The sequence below is a fragment of the Schistocerca gregaria genome, chromosome 8 (assembly GCF_023897955.1).
Source record: "Schistocerca gregaria isolate iqSchGreg1 chromosome 8, iqSchGreg1.2, whole genome shotgun sequence".
Taxonomy (NCBI): Eukaryota; Metazoa; Arthropoda; class Insecta; order Orthoptera; family Acrididae; genus Schistocerca; species Schistocerca gregaria.
In genome coordinates this window covers 290337661-290356474 of record NC_064927.1, presented here as the reverse complement: position 1 = coordinate 290356474, position 18814 = coordinate 290337661, and positions in this window count along the sequence as shown.

Here is an 18814-nt window from a genome sequence, read left to right as displayed (position 1 = left end):
GGGGATGGCGGGATGAAAGGATGTGCTGGAGTGCAAGTTCCCATCTCCGCAGTTCAGAGGGACTGGTGTTGGGTGGGAGAAGCCAAATGGCACATATGGTGTAGCAGGTTCCTAGGTCCCTAGAATTATGCTGGAGGGCATGCTCTGCTACTGGGTATTGTACATCTCCTAGGCGGACAGTTCGTCTGTGTCTGTCCCATTGTAGCAGGCTTCAAAGCCCCAACAGAACGTATCTCAGCTCTGGTAGACCAACACCTCCAACCTATTACCCGCAGACTCCCATCCTACATCAAGGACACAAACCACTTCCCAGAACGCCTCAAATCCATTCCCACTCCTCTCCCACCTGAAACCTTTCTTGTCACCATAGATGCTACATCTCTTTACACAAACATCCCACACACCCATGGTCTCTCTGCCCTTGAGCACTACCACTCCCAACACCCACCCAAAGATCTTCCAAAAACCTCGTTCCTTATCACACTTACCAACTTCATCCTCACCCATAATTACTTCACTTTTGAAGGCCAGACCTACAAACAAATCAGGGGAACTGCCATGGGAACCAGGATGGCTCCGTCCTATGCCAACCTCTTCATGGGACGCATGGAGGAGGCTTTCCTGAAGACCCAACAGCTGCTTCCCCTGCCCTGGTATAGGTTTATAGATGACATCTTTGTGGTCTGGACTCATGGTGAAGAAACACTACTTAATTTCCTCCGTAACCTCAACTCGTTTTCGAATCTGAATTTCACCTGGTCCTTCTCCAAAACCCAAGCCACCTTCCTGCATGTTGACCTTCATCTTGTTGAAGCTCCCATCCACACCTCTGTCCATATCAAACCCACCAACAAACAACAGTACCTTCACTTTGATAGCTGCCATCCATTCCACATCAAACGCTCCCTTTCCTACAGCCTAGGTATTCGTGGCAAACGTATCTGCTCCAGTGATGAATCCCTCAACAATTACACCAATAACCTGACCAGTGCTTTCCTCTCCCACAACTATCCTGCAGAATTTGTCCACAAACAGATCTTCCGAGCAATACCTTCCTCCCCGTCCAACAACAATATTCCTGCCCTCAGACCACACAGAAGCATCCCCCTTGTCACCCAATATTATCCTGGCCTCGAATACATCAATAAATTACTCCGCCAGGGATATGACTTTCTCAAGTCAACCCCTGAAATGAGATCATCCCTTGACAAAATTCTCCCCACACCACCCAGAGTTGCCTTTCGTTGTCCCCCTAACCTCTGTAACATCCTTGTTAAACCCTACAATATTCCCAGACTACCTTCTCTACCCAGCGGTTCCTACCCCTGTAACCGACCCCGCTGCAAAACCTGCCCCATGCATCCCCCCACAACCACCTACTCCAGCCCCGCTACTGGTAAAACATACACAATTCAAGGCAGGGCCACGTGTGAAACTACACATGTCATTTATCAGCTGACATGCCTGCACTGCACAGCCTTTTAGATTGGTATGACAACAACTAAACTGGCTGAGCGCATGAACGGACACAGACGAACTGTCCGCCTAGGAGATGTCCAATACCCAGTAGCGGAGCATGCCCTCCAGCATAATTCTAGGGACCTAGGAACCTGCTACACCATATGTGCCATTTGGCTTCTCCCACCCAACACCAGTCCCTCTGAACTGCGGAGATGGGAACTTGCACTCCAGCACATCCTTTCATCCCGCCATCCCCCTGGACTGAACCTACGTTAAACAACCTCACTCCCATTTACTTTTCAGTCTTCTCCTCTTTCCCTTTCCTCTTTAGCCATTCATGCATCTTTTCATCCTACATCTTTATACTACACACCTCTTTACTTCTGTATGCATCCTCTTTGGTTTGAAGCTGGCACAGTACCTACAGTAGAATATCTTTGGCTTCCCTCTGACAACCGTGCCTACATCCTTGCTACATTCCCTGTTTTACTATCCCTGTTGCTTCATAACCTGGGTTGTGAGTAACTAAATCCACTTCTTCCCTTTCTTTCCCCTCTCTCCTCCCTGATGAAGGAACATTTATTCCGAAAGCTAGGTTGTTTTTTGTGTTTCTATCGGCTGTACTGAGCTGAGGTAAGTACTGGCCAGCCCCTCTATCTCTTTGTTAGTAATTGATAATCTTTTTCTGCATTTTAAATGTTTTTATAGTATTTGTGGAACTCTCTCAAACAATTGTTCCGTATGTAAGTAGTGACTGTATATTGCAATGATACATTGTCAGCACTGATGAGCAGCTTGTATTTTGAGTGAGGATCCTAATATGCTAGTGAATTCAGTCTCTTATTTAAATTGTTTAGGTGTACCTCACACTTCAGATCTGCCTGAACATGTATGCCTAGAAATTTTATGATTGACCTTCAACACATTTTTTCTTTGATAGTATGAAAGTTAACTGCCACAGTTTTTTCAGAATTTATGATGAGCCTTTTGGTCTTGAACCAGTGTGTCAAGGTACGCATAACTGATACTGCAGCCTCTTGCAGATTTTCCTCATTCTGTGATTTAATTAGAATATTGGTGTCTTCTGCAAACAGTACAATGGTTCCATCATGTATTTTACTAGCCAAGTCATGCGCATATAGCAGAAATAGGACAGGTCCTAGAACTGACCCTCGTTAGACCCCATACTTGATTTTTCTGCTCATCACTGTAAAAATTAGAAATTTTTTGTGTTTCACTATCTTTGTGTTTTATTTATGTAATCTGCTGACTGAGGTACGACTGGATCCACTTCTCAGACTGGCCTCTAATTCCATAATTACTTAATTTACACAAGAGAATGCCATGATCAATTACATGAAAGGCTTTACTTAGATCCAGAAATATCCCAGATACATGTTGTTTATCATCCACTGCTTTTAATACTTCATTTAAGAAGGCAAAAATTGCTGACTGTGTTGACTTTCCAGCTCTGAACCCATGTTGGGAGTCATTTATCAGCCTCCCTTTATTTAAGAAATCTTGTAAGGCATTTTTCCATAATTTTGCTGAAGCCTGACAAAACTGAAACTGGTCTATAATTAGCAATATTACGTTTTGCACCCTTATTGTGCAAAGTTGTTACTTTTTCAGTTTTTATATTATTTGGAGATACACCACTCTCAAAAGATGAATTTTCTATGTCTGTTAGTGGTTCCACAATAAATGTTGCACTAGTTTTGATAATAGCATCTGGTATCTCATCGACACCCACTAAATATTTATTAGGTAATTCTTTTAGAATTCTTGACAGTTCCTCAGGTGTTGCTGGATACAGGAATAATGTGTTTAGACGAATTTTTTGATCTGAGTGACTGGTTGGCAGTTTGTCATGGTGTGTATTTATTAACTGCTGTGCTATATTTGAGAAATAATTGTTGAAAGCACTAGCAACATGTTTGGGGTCAGTTAGTTTATTTTTATTCATAATCAGCTCTATATTACTCTGATTAAATTGGTAGCAGCAAAAGCATTGAGGTGGTGAATTGTATGGTTGAGCACTGCATTTACATGCCACAACTTTCACCTTTTTAGGAAATATTCCTGCCAGAGAGGTCACAGTTCATGATAATTGATGGAAAGTCATCAAGTAAAACAGACGAGATTTCCTGTGTTCCCCAAGATAGCGTTACAGGCTCTTTGCTGTTCCTTATCTGCATAAACAATTTAGGACATAATCTGAGCAGTCATCTTAGGTTATTTGCAGGTGGTGCTGTCATTTATTGACTAGTACAGTCATCAGATCAAAACAAAGTGAAAAATGATTTAGAAAAGATATCTGCATTGTGCAAAAATTGGCAGTTTATCCTAAATAACAAAAAGTGTGTGATCATCCATATGAATGCTAGAAGGTACCCATTAAAGTTCAATTACACAATAAACCAGTCAAATCTAAAGGCTGTAAATTCAACTAAATACCTAGGAATTACAATTACAAACTACTTAAGTTGAAATGAAAACATAGAAAATGTTATGGGGAGGGCTAACCAAAGACTGTGTTTTATTGGAAGGACACTTAGAAAATGTAACAGATCTACTAAAGAGACTGCCTACACTACACATGTCCATCCTCTTTTAGAATGCTGCTGTGCCGTGAGAGAGCCTTAACAGACAAGACTGCGGAGTACATAATGAAAGTTCAAAGAAGGGCAACATGTTTTGTATTAATGTAAAACAGGGGAGAGAGTGTCATTAACATGATACAGCATTTGGGGTGGACATTGTTAAAACAAAGGTGACTTTCATTGCGGTGGAATCTTCTCCCGAAATTCCAGTCACCAACTTTCTCCTCCAAATGTGAAAATATTTTGTTGACACTGACCTACATAATAAAATAAGAGAAATAAGAGCTCACATGGAAAGACATAGGTGTTCATTTTTTCTGCATGCTGTACGAGATTGAAATAATAGAGAATTATTGTGAAGGTGATTAGATGAACCATCTGCCAGGTACCTAAATGTGATTTGCAGAGTATCCATGTAGATGTAGATGTAGATGAAATCCAGTGTCCACCTGTTTGCCCTTAGGTCCTTTCTGTATGCAGAGAATGTTAGACACTCCCTGACACTTCAAGTTTGCTTAGAATTCATCTCTCTGGAGTAATCTTTGTGAAAAATAATCACCTAACTCCTATTTTAAAACACTGCAGAGAGGGGTTGTGACAGGTATGTCTCCTAGAATAGAGGAAGAGTGAAGTAATGATACCTGCAATTGTGTTCCAGTATCAGCCTTACTCAATGTAGATCCATTTCTCAAATTTTCAAGAAAAGCAGCCTAGGAGTTATCTTCTATCTGCCTAACAAAGTAGTATGGTTTAGTTTCTGAAAGAGGAAGTCCATCCATTCTGGCACATACCACGAATTGTCTAATTTTCTGGAATCTCTGTGGTGATGAACACTTAAACCATACTCATTGTTACAAATAGTTCACATGGTTTAAAAATGGCCAGACAGAAGTTAAGGATGACCCTCGTTCAAGATGCCCTTCTTGTCTACCAGTGATGCTCATGTCAGGAATGTCAATGAAATTGCGCATGCCAACCGAAGACTGACTGTCCGAAAGATTGCAGAAGAATGTAACATTTCAGTTGGATCATAACATGAAATACTCACACAGCATCATGGAATGCATTATTTTGCCACCAAGTTCATCCCACAGCTCATGAGTCAAGGCCAGAAAGACTTCACCTGACAATCTATGAAGAGCTTTTGAATCATGCAAATAAGAACAAGATGTTCCTTAAGAGAATTATAACTGGTGATGAGACTTGGGGTCTATGGTCATGATGTTGAGACAAAGGTTCAGTCCTCACAATGGGTCATGAAAGATTCTCTAAGACCAAAAAGAGCTTGTCAGGTCCAGTCAAATGTCAAAGCCAAGCTGATAATTTTCTTTGACTTTGAAGGATTAGTTCATTATGAAATCATGTCACAGGGACAAACTGTTAATTGATGATACTATCAGGACATGTTGCAATATCTGCTAGAGTGTGTGAGAAGGAAGGGGTCTGAAATTGGGTGAGACAAATCATAGCCCCTTGCATCATGATAATCAACCCACACATTCATCCCTGCTGGTGCAAGACTATTGCACAAAAAACGAAATCACTGTGCTGCTTCATCCTCTGTCATTTCAAGAACTGGCCCCTACGGACTTTTTTTATTTCCAAAGTTGAAAACCCCATTGAAAGGACAAAGGTTTGCAATGACAGATGAGATAAAAGAAAATTCACAGATGGCACTTCACACGATCCAGCAAGAGGTGTATCAAGACTGCCTCTGGAAGTGAAAACAGCACTGGGAGCAGAATATCAATTCTGGAGGAAAGTTTTTCAAAGGAGACCATGCACAATAAGTAAAAGGTAAGTGTAGAAAAAATTTGTGAACAGAGTTCTGAGATTTTTTGAACAAACCTTGTATGTTGAAGGCAGAAAGTTTTTGGGAACAGAGAATACATTGTAAGGATAAACCCCCGTACACAGTACAGAAAATCTGGTGGTGAAGGGGAGGATCCAGATGACCCAGGTTGCAAAGTGGCAATTGAAATTGGGTATTTTAAGTTCAGCTGCATCTTGCAGCACAGACTGGTCTACTTTGCTCTGGGCTGCAGTTTGGTGGTAGCATATTAAAATTGTTTGAGGATGCACTTCACGGGACAATCTATAATGTCAAATCAGAAATTGTGTTGATTCATTATGGATTAGAGAAGTATATTTCTGTAATTTTCAAAAATAACATGTGTATTGCTGTTGTGTTCATTGGTATGTCATCCCTTTAATTACTTTCGACATGGATTTACATAAATGATATGTGCCATAAAAAAAGGCAAGCATGGAAAGAACATTGATGCATAACGTACATTTTCAGAATAATAATAACAATAATAATAAATGGTTGTATGGCACTGGGAGCTCAGAACAATGAACAATGGTGAAGGGCAACAGGCAGATTCCTTATTTCTAGATTTCCAGATAGCATTTGACATGATGCCCCATTGCAATCTGTTAACAAAGGTATGAGCGTGTGGAATAAGTCCACAGATACAAGACTTCTTAAATAGTAGAACCCAGTATGTTGTCTTCGATGGTGAGTGTTGATCAGAGACAAGGGTATTGTCAGGAGTGCACCAGGGAAGTGTGATATGATCGCTGTTGTTATTTTATCACATAAATAATTTGGCAGACAGGGCGAGCAGCAGTCTGTGGTTGTTTGCTGATGATGCCATGCTGTACAAAGTTGAGTGACTGTAGGAAGATACAAGATGACTTCCAGTTGGTGTGATGAATGGCAGTTAGTCTTAAATGTGGGAAAATGTAAGTTAATGTAGATAAGTAGGAAGATCAAACCTGTCATTTCAGATACAATATTACTAGCGTCTGCTTGATGCTGTCAAGTTGTTTAAATATCTGGGTGTAATGTTGCAAAGCAATATGAGTTGGAACGAGCATGTGAGGACTGTGGTAAAGAAGGCGAATGGTTGACTGCAATTTATTGGGAGTATTTTAAGAAATAGTGGTTCACTCATAGGGGAGACCACAGATAGGATGCTGGTGTGACCTATTCCTGAGTACTGCTTGGGTGTTTGAGATCTGTTCCAGGTCAGATTGCAGAAAAACATTGAAGCAATTCAGAGGTGGGCTGCTAGATTTGTTACCAGTAGGTTCAGACAACATGTTAGCATTACAGAGATGCTTTGGGAACTCAAATGGGAAACCCAGGAGGTAAGACGACATTCTTTTCAAGAAACCTAACGAGAAGATTAAGAGAACTGGCATTTGAAGCTGATTGCTGAACGATTCTACTGCTGCCAACATACTTTGCACATAAGCATCAGGAAGATAAGATACAAGAAATTAGGGCTCTTACAGAGCTTTCTCCCTTGCTCTATTTGCAAGTGGAACAGGAAAGGAAAGGACAAGTTGTGGTACAGGGTACCCTCCGTCATGCACCATACCATGGCTTTGGGATTATCTAAGTAGATGTAGATTTAGATGTACCTAATAGAATTAAAACGTCAACCTTTGGATTTCCAGGAACAGTATTTGAATCACTCTTCAGCATTAACACCTACCTTACTCATCAGATCAAGAAAGAAATTTGATTCTCTAACAATCATCCAGGAAGAAGATTGGGGTGACTCACTCCTTAACTGCTACAACAAACTTGTGTCAACAGTTCCCCCTAAGCCTTAGATAATGATGACATTGCACCAGCAAACATTAAGAGCTATAATGAGACCTACTGCGAGGATTATCCATGCTGCAAGAAGGTCATGACAAAGAGGGGGACAAAAGACCTTGACGAAAGTTCTGTATGCAAGTAATTGGTTCATGGGAATTTAGCTAGCACATTTTAATTTGTTTATGTGAGTGTAAAGTGGATAAACTGTGGATAACATGGACTGAAATACACTCAAAAGTATCTGGTTCAATGAAAGAAAATCTGGCAAAACCCACTTCCAAATCCAATACCTATGCTTTGTTTCTTTTTATTGGAATATTCACTCCATTATAACGCTGAAAGCTGAATGACAACACCATTGTCATTCTGAACAATCTCAGCTGATGCTATACTGAAACCATGCAGGAGCTCATGCAAACAGTAGTGCATGGTGTCACTGCCACATCAGCCATCATGCACTTTAATTGGGTGTGAGAACCCAGTTGAACAGGGGAAAGAAAGCAACCAAACAAGAGAAAGAAATAAAAACACTAAAAATTAATCAGGAGACATACATAATCTCTCCTCTCCCTTGTGCTCCTATTTTATACCTTTGGGAAGAGGCCTTTCCTAACTGGTGACGGAAAACATTTCCTGTTGTCACAGTGTCATTTTGTCTACATGGAAGCAAAGAATTCAATGCACCTTCAGCAACTTGCACCTATTTTCTAGATGGCCTTCCAGAATTATTTTGCTCAGCTGGTACACGTTCATAGATTGTCTTTGGCCATGTGTTATCATCCATTTGTTGGAGATGGCCATATCAACTTAATATTTTGCTATTTTAGCATCAAGAATAGGGTCTTTTTCTTCTTTAATTTCCCATTTTTTTTTCGTTTCTGATGTGTTCCAGTTGGTTGATTGGTTGGTTGGTTGGTTGATTGGGGGAGGGGAGCAAACAGGTCATTGGTTCTATTGGATTAAGGAAATGTGGGGAAGGGAATCAGCCGTGCCTTTTTTTTTAAAGGAACCATCCCGGCATTTGCCTCAAGTAAATTAAGGAAATCATGGAAACCATAAATCAGGATGGCCATGTTCCAGTTTGGAGATGTGATGAAGTCACCAAAAATGTGTTTCAAGGGACATCAGTTTATTTTTCTCCTTTAAATTATGGTTAGCTCTCATATTTCAGTTGCATATGTGGTGATACTTTCAACAACTGACTGATACAGCAAGATCTTCATTTTCTGTATAATTTTGTCACTCCAAAGTAAGGAATTAGGTTGACCAATTGCTCTTTTTCTTCACTGAATTTTATTTGTGATATCTTGTGTTCTTCCATATGCTTTAAAAGTAATGCCCAAATATTTAATTGTACAGACATTTTTTAATTTTATAGGATCTTCCATCCAGATTGTCTTGCTGAACTTCATGCACTGCTATGCATGTTTTTTTAAAGTAATTTACTTATTTATTTTTTTGGATCAACCTAACTTTGAGTATTCTTTGTGAAGTTTTCTGAACACATACTCCAGTCGCCTGCCATTAGGGCCTGGTCATTAGCGAAGAGCCAACTCTCGAAATGCTATGCTCCTTAAATTGTTCGTCAATCTTTTTGGATCACGCATCATTCTTTCAGTCTTGCTGTTTATTAATGAATGTGACTGCCACAAAATTCTTTTCTGTCTTTTTGAAAAATGCTTCTGTCCTTTTGTAACCTCATCAGATATTTCATTATACTCTTCTGACTTTTTATGTCATTCATCCACCATTTTGTAATGTATACTTATATGAATATGGTGTCTGTTCTTTTGGACATGTCCGAAAGAACAGACACCATTAATGACCTGCAGCCGCTGAGAACGAAATTAGAATGAAATTAATACCTTCAGCTGCTAACAGGCATTGATATATATCAACGGGGACAGGTGAAAATGTGTGCCCCAACTGGGACTCGAACCTGGGAACTCCTACTTACATGGCAGATGCTCTTTCCATCTGAGCCACCGAGGGAACAAAGGATAGTGGGACAGCAGGGACTATCTCACACATGCCTCCTGCGAGACCCACGTTCTTATCTTGTATGTCCACAATTTACATTTGTAGTGTTCCATCCCACCACACTCATTAATCATGGAAGACATTCTTAAAAGTCCATAAGAGTTCGGGGAGTATATGTGCATCTGCACAGAAGAAGGAGGTCATGGCCGGTATTGCCAGAACTATATACTTATATGGATATGGTGTCTGTTCTTTCAGACATGTCTATATATGCTATTCAAGTCCCACTATCCTACAGTTTGTCAGAGCATTTATTAAACTGACATTTCCTAATGATCAGCATGACTAATGCCACTCCTGCTTTCTTCTTTCTTTGCCCATGTCTCTTCCTTGTCTATCTTCTGCTCACTACTGCTTTATAGTTATCCCACAACTCACATGCTTTTGTCTCCCTCTTTTTGCCTGAGTACTTTGTCACAATTCTTTCTTTATATTAAAAAATGATGTAGAACCATCATAGTTCTTATATACATATGTGATGTGGAATCGTCATAGTTTTTATAAACATATGTGTGCAGATTTACCTGTGTACACATATTCTTTCCCCTACAAAACCTGATGATTCTCACATCGTGACAGGCTTTATAGTCTGTAATTTCAATGTTTGTATCTAAATGTATTTTTGTGTGCATGTGGATGTGTGTTCGTGTAGTCTGATTCTTATCTAAAGATAAAGTTATTAGAAACCACAGAAACAAGGAAGGACTTTAGCGATAGAAGTTCGTGAATATGGAAAGAGGGGAGGGGGGGATAGATATGGTTGCTGAGATATAAGAGACCAGTATTTCTCTTTAAACTTCTTTTGGTAGTCTCCACAAGAAGAAAAATTCTCAATATTCTTTCAAGAAATGTGTTGGATTTACATCCCCGTCTGACTTAAACTTAGGGAATTGCCTGGATAAACCTGAATTAGCCTGCCATTGCAGATCAGTCATCACTTCACTAGCTAGTACCACATTAGGTGAAGTTACCCTTATGTCTTCTTTATCCTGGATAAGCTTGAATTCTTTCCACAGGTCATCTATACCTTTCTTGGTATCACTAAGTTCAGAAGATAGAAAAGGAGATATGTTTCTGGGTGTTACTCTCTCAGTAACTTTTCGATCTATAATTTCTTTGGCCTGCTCCTCCAAACTATTTACATTTATGATGTTAGAGTTCGCTAATTTCTCTTTGAAGTTCCTTTCCACATTATCTAATAGTGTATTAACACCTGTAATTTGCAATCGAATTATTGGCATTAAATTATCCTGCTTATCGACACTCTTCTTTCAAAGTATTCAACCGTTGCTTTACAGCATTAAATTTAATATTGCACACATTTTCAAAGGATCCTAACTTTTCATTAAGCTCTGATTCTACACTATTACATTTGTCTTCAATATTCAGTTCTAACCTTATTGTCGAATTCTGAAAATTATCATTCTGTTTCTGACTAAAACCAGTAAACATTTGATTTATGTGAATAGTCAAGGTACTAGTCAATTCATTCTTTAAATCTAATTTTAAATTCTCTACCTTACTATTTAAGGCGTCGAATTCAGTCTTTAAAGCATCTATGCCTTCTCATAGATTACTAAATTCTTTGCACTGTGAGTCAACTTTGGTATTTAACAAATCTATATTTGTCGTTTGACTATTTAAACTTTCAGTCTGGTTATTCAATTGAGAATGTACTGAGTCTAGTTTTTCACTTAGAGTTGCATTTTGAGCATTTAAAGCTGCACTCTGGGCATTTAGCTGAGAATGTACTGAACGTATTTTTTCACTTGGAGTCACATTTATAGCTGCACTTTGGGCTTTGAATAAGTTTACTACCTCAGCCCAGTCTGGCACTTCTTTACTAACTCTCATGGCCATAGCTGGTTCTTTAGTTTCCTCGACTTGTTGTATGTTATCCATATTCTTGCAAGCTTTAGATCTTGTAAGCATTTAACTAACTTTAAGGATGGTAACTACTCTAATAAAGTTCACTGAACAGTTTGTACCACTTTGTACTAAAACAATAAGGTTCTGTTTTACGCTCACCCAGCGGAGAATATGTTCTGCGTCGGTGAGTGGATGCCGGTGGCGTTGGATGATGGCTTCCGAGTCTGCATCCCCGCAATGTATATGAGAGCTCTACACCCACTGCATCGGATCTTCTTAATCAAAATGTTCTAGGCCTATTTCTTCTTAGTGAAATACACTGGAATATTCTTCTCTATTTCTCAATTCAAAATTTTGCTCCTTTAAATACTTGAACATGTTCCATTGTCTAGGAGTAAATTCTTTGTCGTATTTGGTTTAGTTGCTATGGCAACATACAACAGCTTCTTTCCTCATTTTTTGGTCTTAGAGTTCCTGTTTTTTCAGTCCTTTCTCAGTGGTCGCCACGTTCTAATGGCTTGTGATGGCTTTTTTAATAGACCTTCTCTTCTAAAACTGTGCTCTTTCGGCAACGCCGTTGGTATGTTTGGACTCCATGCGCAGTAACAAATTTGCACTTTCAGCACTGTTTAGTAAGTCTCCTGTGTCTCAAAACATAAAAAACAAGCTATTTTACATATAAGAGAAAGTTCGCTTAAATACCATGTCCAGTCTCAACATCAACCATAATACACATCTTCCCTTCAACAAAGCTAAGACAAAAGTTTTTCTCAAGAGTACCGGTATCTTCTCAACTGTTCTTGTTATTATAACAATGGTCACTGACAATTAGCACAGAATAACATAGAAGCTGTATGGTTCTTCCGTACACTTTCACTAAAACTTCCATGGATCACTCAACAAGTACTCGTCATTGCTGTTCGACCGCCACCTCTACATTCTTCTTGAAACCTGCACACAGAGACACGTGACGCACAGTAGCTAGGATTCTATGATCCCACCCTCACATTTAAAATAATGTGTGTTTGACACAGAAGAAGGCTGAGTGGTTCTAGAATTTATGCAGAAATTCTCGAAACACTACACATTCACAACATCATCAGAATGTTGCATCAAAGAAAATGATGAAATTGCATAGTAGTCACTCCTATATAGCGTGTACTCAATGAAAGAGTTTTGTCAGCGGCTCTAGTGTTGCTCTGTAGAGCTTTTCATGTCAATGGACATGTACACACTCATCACCTTAGTGTTCACTCACACATGGTGTATTCATGATGTGATTTGCATCAACATAGGGCACATGGAATATGTTGTGTATTCAGATGGAGCATTACAAACACATTGGCATAAATGTAAAAACCCACACATACACAGAAGCACAATTTTAAGGTTGGAGTAGCAAACTGTTCGTAAGTCACTGGGATTTCCAACTTGCGGAGGGGGCATCACAGAGAAAGCCATGGGGAGACCCAGTCAGTGGCCGAGCGGTTGTAGGCGCTGCAGACAGGAACCGCACGACCGCTATGGTCGCAGGTTCGAATCCTGCCTCGGACATGGATGTGTTAGTTAGGTTTAAGTAGTTCTAAGTTCTAGGGGACTGATGACCTCAGCTGTTAAGTCCCATAGTGCTCAGAGCCATCTGAACCATTTTTGAGACCCAGACAGTGCACCACATGGATTGATGGTATCCAAACCATGCTCATTTGATGTTGCCAAACTATGGAATATGGACACTGATAAATTAATACAGTTAATTTATGACCACATTGCTCCATGGGCTGGAGGATGGGGTCATATAAAGATCGCATAGTGTAAGAGCGGTGCTGGTTGGAGGCAGCCAAAGGGATACTGACAGAAGATGAAGTTCCATGGAAAGAGTGCTCCAAGAACACAAGGATGATTTAGGTAAGTTATGTTTCATATACCTACCTAAGTATTTTATTTACTTTTGATGTATGTATGTAAACTGACTAACTTGTAGTTCAACTTTTCATCATCCCCTTTAGGTAGGTATGTATTATCTTGTGTTCACGTAACATATTGCCAAGAACAGTGAGCAATAATTTTTGGAATCTCATAAGTTTTTATAGGACCTCAAAAATTTTCAAAGCATATCCATCCATTTTGACTCCTCTCTGTTAATGAAAGAAGACAAAACAACTTTAGTTTGAATGAAGACAAACATATGACCTAACTAAGGTGTTTTTAATATTATGCAGATAGTAAAAGCATACTGTACATAGGTTGGTTCCCAAACATATAGGTTTTTGGTTTTTCAAGCCCTGTGGTGTTTAGAAATAAGTGCTCATTCTGAACTCAACACACCGGGAAAAAAATAATAAATGTAGATCAACAAGCATCTTTTATTTATAAATGCATATAAAATACTAATTATAATAGCATTGTACCTATTTAATGTAGGCAAAGAATACTAAAACATGTAAACCATTGTCAGAAATATCAAATTCGTACTGCAATTACAACAAGATCAACTGAGTGGAAAAGTACCTGCAAAGGAAAACACGTGTTTTGACACACAACAACCATAATACACTCCTGGAAATGGAAAAAAGAACACATTGACACTGGTGTGTCAGACCCACCATACTTGCTCCGGACACTGCGAGAGGTCTGTACAAGCAATAATCACACGTACGGCACAGCGGGCACACCAGGAACCGCGGTGTTGGCCGTCGAATGGCGCTAGCTGCGCAGCATTTGTGCACCGCCGCCGTCAGTGTCAGCCAGTTTGCCGTGGCATACGGAGCTCCATCGCAGTCTTTAACACTGGTAGCATGCCGTGACAGTGTGGACGTGAACCGTATGTGCAGTTGACGGACTTTGAGCGAGGGCGTATAGTGGGCATGCGGGAGGCCGGGTGGACGTACCGCCGAATTGCTCAACACGTGGGGCGTGAGGTCTCCACAGTACATCGATGTTGTCGCCAGTGGTCGGCGGAAGGTGCACTTGCCCGTCGACCTGGGACCGGACCGCAGCGACGCACGGATGCACGCCAAGACCGTAGGATCCTATGCAGTGCCGTAGGGGACCGCACCGCCACTTCCCAGCAAATTAGGGACACTGTTTCTCCTGGGGTATCGGCGAGGACCATTCGCAACCGTCTCCATGAAGCTGGGCTACGGTCCCGCACAACGTTAGGCTGTCTTCCGCTCACGCCCCAACATCGTGCAGCCCGCCTCCAGTGGTGTCGCGACAGGCGTGGATGGAGGGACGAATGGAGACGTGTCGTCTTCAGCGATGAGAGTCGCTTCTGCCTTGGTGCCAATGATGGTTGTATGCGTGTTTGGCGCCATGCAGGTGAGTGCCACAATCAGGTCTGCATACGACCGAGGCACACAGGGCCAACACCCGGCATCATGGTGTGGGGAGCGATCTCCTACACTGGCCGTACACCTCTGGTGATCGTCAAGGGGACACCCATCATTCTACCATTCCTAGACCGGCAAGGAAACTTGCTGTTCCAACAGGACAATGCACGTCCGCATGTATCCCGTGCCACCCAACGTGCTCTAGAAGGTGTAAGTCAACTACCCTGGCCAGCAAGATCTCCGGATCTGTCCCCCATTGAGCATGATTGGGACTGGATGAAGCGTCGTCTCACGCGGTCTGCACGTCCAGCACGAACGCTGGTCCAACTGAGGCGCCAGGTGGAAATGGCATGGCAAGCCGTTCCACAGGACTACATCCAGCATCTCTGCGATCGTCTCCATGGGAGAATAGCAGCCTGCATTGCTGCGGAAGGTGGATATACACTGTACTAGTGCTGACATTGTGCATGTTCTGTTGCCTGTGTCTATGTGCCTGTGGTTCTGTCAGTGTGATCATGTGATGTATCTGACCCCAGGAATGTGTCAATAAAGTTTCCCCTTCCTTGGACAATGAATTCACGGTGTTCTTATTTCAATTTCCAGGAGTGTAGCTGTTGTTGTTGTTGTGGTCTTCAGTCCTGAGACTGGTTTGATGCAGCTCTCCATGCTACTCTATCCTGTGCAAGTTTCTTCATCTCCCAGTACTTACTGCAACCTACATCCTTGTGAATCTGCTCAGTGTATTCATCTCTTGGTCTCCCTCTACAATTTTTACCCTCCACACTGCCCTCCAATGCTAAATTTGTGATCCCTTGATGCCTCAGAACAAGTCCTACCAACCGGTCCCTTCTTCTTGTCAAGTTGTGCCACAAACTCCTCTTCTCCCCAATTCTATTCAATACCTCCTCATTAGTTATGTGATCTACCCATCTAAACTTCTGTAGCACATTTCGAAAGCTTCTATTCTCTTCTTGTCCAAACTATTTATGTTCATGTGTCACTTCCATACATGGCTACAATCCATACAATTACTTTCAGAAACAACTTCCTGACACTTAAATCTATACTCGATGTTAACAAATTTCTCTTCTTCAGAAACGCTTTCCTTGCCATTGTCAGTCTACTTTTTATATCCTTTCTTCTTCAACCATCATCACTTATTTTGCTCCCGAAATAGCAAAACTCCTTTACTACTTTAAATGTCTCATTTCCTAATCTAATTCTCTTAGCATCACCCGACTTAATTCGACTACATTCCATTATCCTTGTTTTGCTTTTGTTGATGTTCATCTTATATCCTAATTTCAAGACACTGTCCATTCCATTCAAATGCTCTTCCAAGTCCTTCACTGTCTCTGACAGAATTACAATGTCATCAGCGAACCTCAATGTTTTTGTTTCTTCTCCATGGATTTTAATACCTACTCCAAATTTTTCTTTTGTTTCCTTCACTGCTTGCTCAATATACAGATTGAATAACATTGGAGAGAGGTTACTACCCTGTCTCACTACCTTAGCAACCACTGCTTCCCTTTCATGCCCCTCGACTCTTTATAACTGCCATCTGGTTTCTGTGCATATTGTAAATAGCCTTGCGCTTCCTGTATTTTATCCCTGCCACCTCTAGAATTTGAAAGAGAGTATTCCAGTCACCATTGTCAAAAGCTTTCTCTAAGTCAACAAATGCTAGAAATGTAGGTTTGCCTTTCCTTAGTCTATCTTCTAAGATAAACCGTAAGGTCAGTGTTGCCTCACGTGTTCCAACATTACTACGGAATCCAAACTGATCTTCCCCGAGGTCGGCTTCTGCCAGTTTTACCATTTGACTGTAAAGAATTCATGTTAGTATTTTGCAGCTGTGACTTATTAAACTGATAGTTCAGTAATTTTCACATCTGACAACACCTGCTGTCTTTGGGATTGGAATTATTATATTCTTCTTGAAGTCTGTGGGTATTTCGCCTTTTTCATACATCTTGCTCACCAGATGGTAGAGTTTTGTCAGGACTGGCTCTGCCAAGCCCGTCAGTAGTTCTAATGGCATGTTGTCTACTCCCAGGACCTTGTTTTGACTCAGGTCTTTCAGTGCTCTGTCAAACACTTTACGCAGTATCATATACCCCATTTCATCTTCATCTACATCCTCTTCCATTTCCATAACAATGTCCTCAAGTACATCGCCCTTGTATACACCCTCTATATACTCCTTCCACCTTTCTGCTTTCCCTTCTTTGCCTAGAACTGGGTTTCCATCTGAGCTCTTGATATTCATACAAGTGGCTCTCTTTTCTCTAAAGGTCTCTTTAATTTTCCTGTAGGCAGTATCTATCTATCCCCCCCCCCTCACCCCCCTCCCCAAGAATAAGCCTCTACATCCTTACATTTGCCGTCTAGCCATCCCTGCTTAGCCATTTTGCAGTTCCTGTCGAACTCATTTTTGAGACATTTGTATTCCTTTTTGTCTGCTTCATTTACTGTATTTTTATATTTTCTCCTTTCATCAATTAAATTCAATATTTCTTCTGTTACCCAAGGATTTCTACTAGCCCTCATCTTTCTACCTACTTGATCCTCTGCTGCCTTCACTACTTCATCCTTCAGAGCTACCCATTCTTCTTCTATTGTATTTATTTCCCCCATTCCTGTCAATTGTTCCCTTATGCTCTCCCTGAAACTCTGTACAACCTCTGGTTTAGTCAGTTTATCCAGGTCTCATCTCCTTAAATTCTCACCTTTTTGCAGTTTCTTCAGTTTTAATCTACAGTTCATAAACAATAGATTGTGGTCAGAGTCCACATCTGCCCCTGGAAATGTCTCACAATTTAAAACCTGGTTGCTAAATCTCTGTCTTACCATTATATAACCTACCTGATACCTTCTAGTATCTCCAGGATTCTTTCATGTATACAACTTTCTTTCATGATTCTTCAAGCAATTAACTATGATTAAGTTATGCAATGTGCAAAAGTCTACCAGGTGGCTTTCTCTTTCATTTCTTAGCCCCAATCCATATTCACCTACTATGTTTCCTTCTCTCCAATTTCCCACTCTTGAATTCCAATCACCCATGACTGTTAAATTTTGTTTCCCTTCACTACCTGCATAATTTCTTTTATCTCATCATACATTTCATCAATTTCTTCATCATCTGCAGAGCTAGTTGGCATATAAACTTGTACTACTGTAGTAGGCATGTGCTTCTTATCTATCTTTGCCACAATAATGCGTTCACTATGCTGTTTGTAGTAGCTTACCTGCACTCCTATTCTTTTATTCTTTACTAAGCCTACTCCTGCATTACCCCTATTTGATTTTGTATTTATAGCCCTGTATTCGCCGGACCAAAAGTCTTGTTTCTCCTGCCACCGAACTTCACTAATTTCCACTATATCTAACTTTAACCTATCCATTTCCCTTTTTAAATTTTCTAACCTACCTGCCCGATTAAGGGATCTGACATTTCACACTCCGATCCATAGAACACCAGTTTTCTTTCTTCTGATAATGATGTCCTCTTGAGTAATCCCCGTCCATAGATCCGAATGGGGGACCATTTTACCTCCAGAATAATTTACCCAAGAGGACGCCATCATCATTTATCCATACAGTAAAGCTGCATGCCCTCAGGAAAAATTACTGCTGTAGTTTCCCCTTGCTTTCAGCCGTTCGCAGTACCAGCACAGCAAGGCTGTTTTGGTTAGTGTTACAAGGCCAGATCAGTCAATCATCCAGACTGTTGCCCTGCAACTACTGAAAAGGCTGCTGCCCCTCTTCAGGAACCACACGTTTGTCTGGCCTCTCAACAGATACCCCTGTATCACTGAGGCACGCAAGCCTCCCTACCAACTGCTAGGTGCATGGTTTTTTTTTTTTTTTGGGGGGGGGGGGGGGGAATT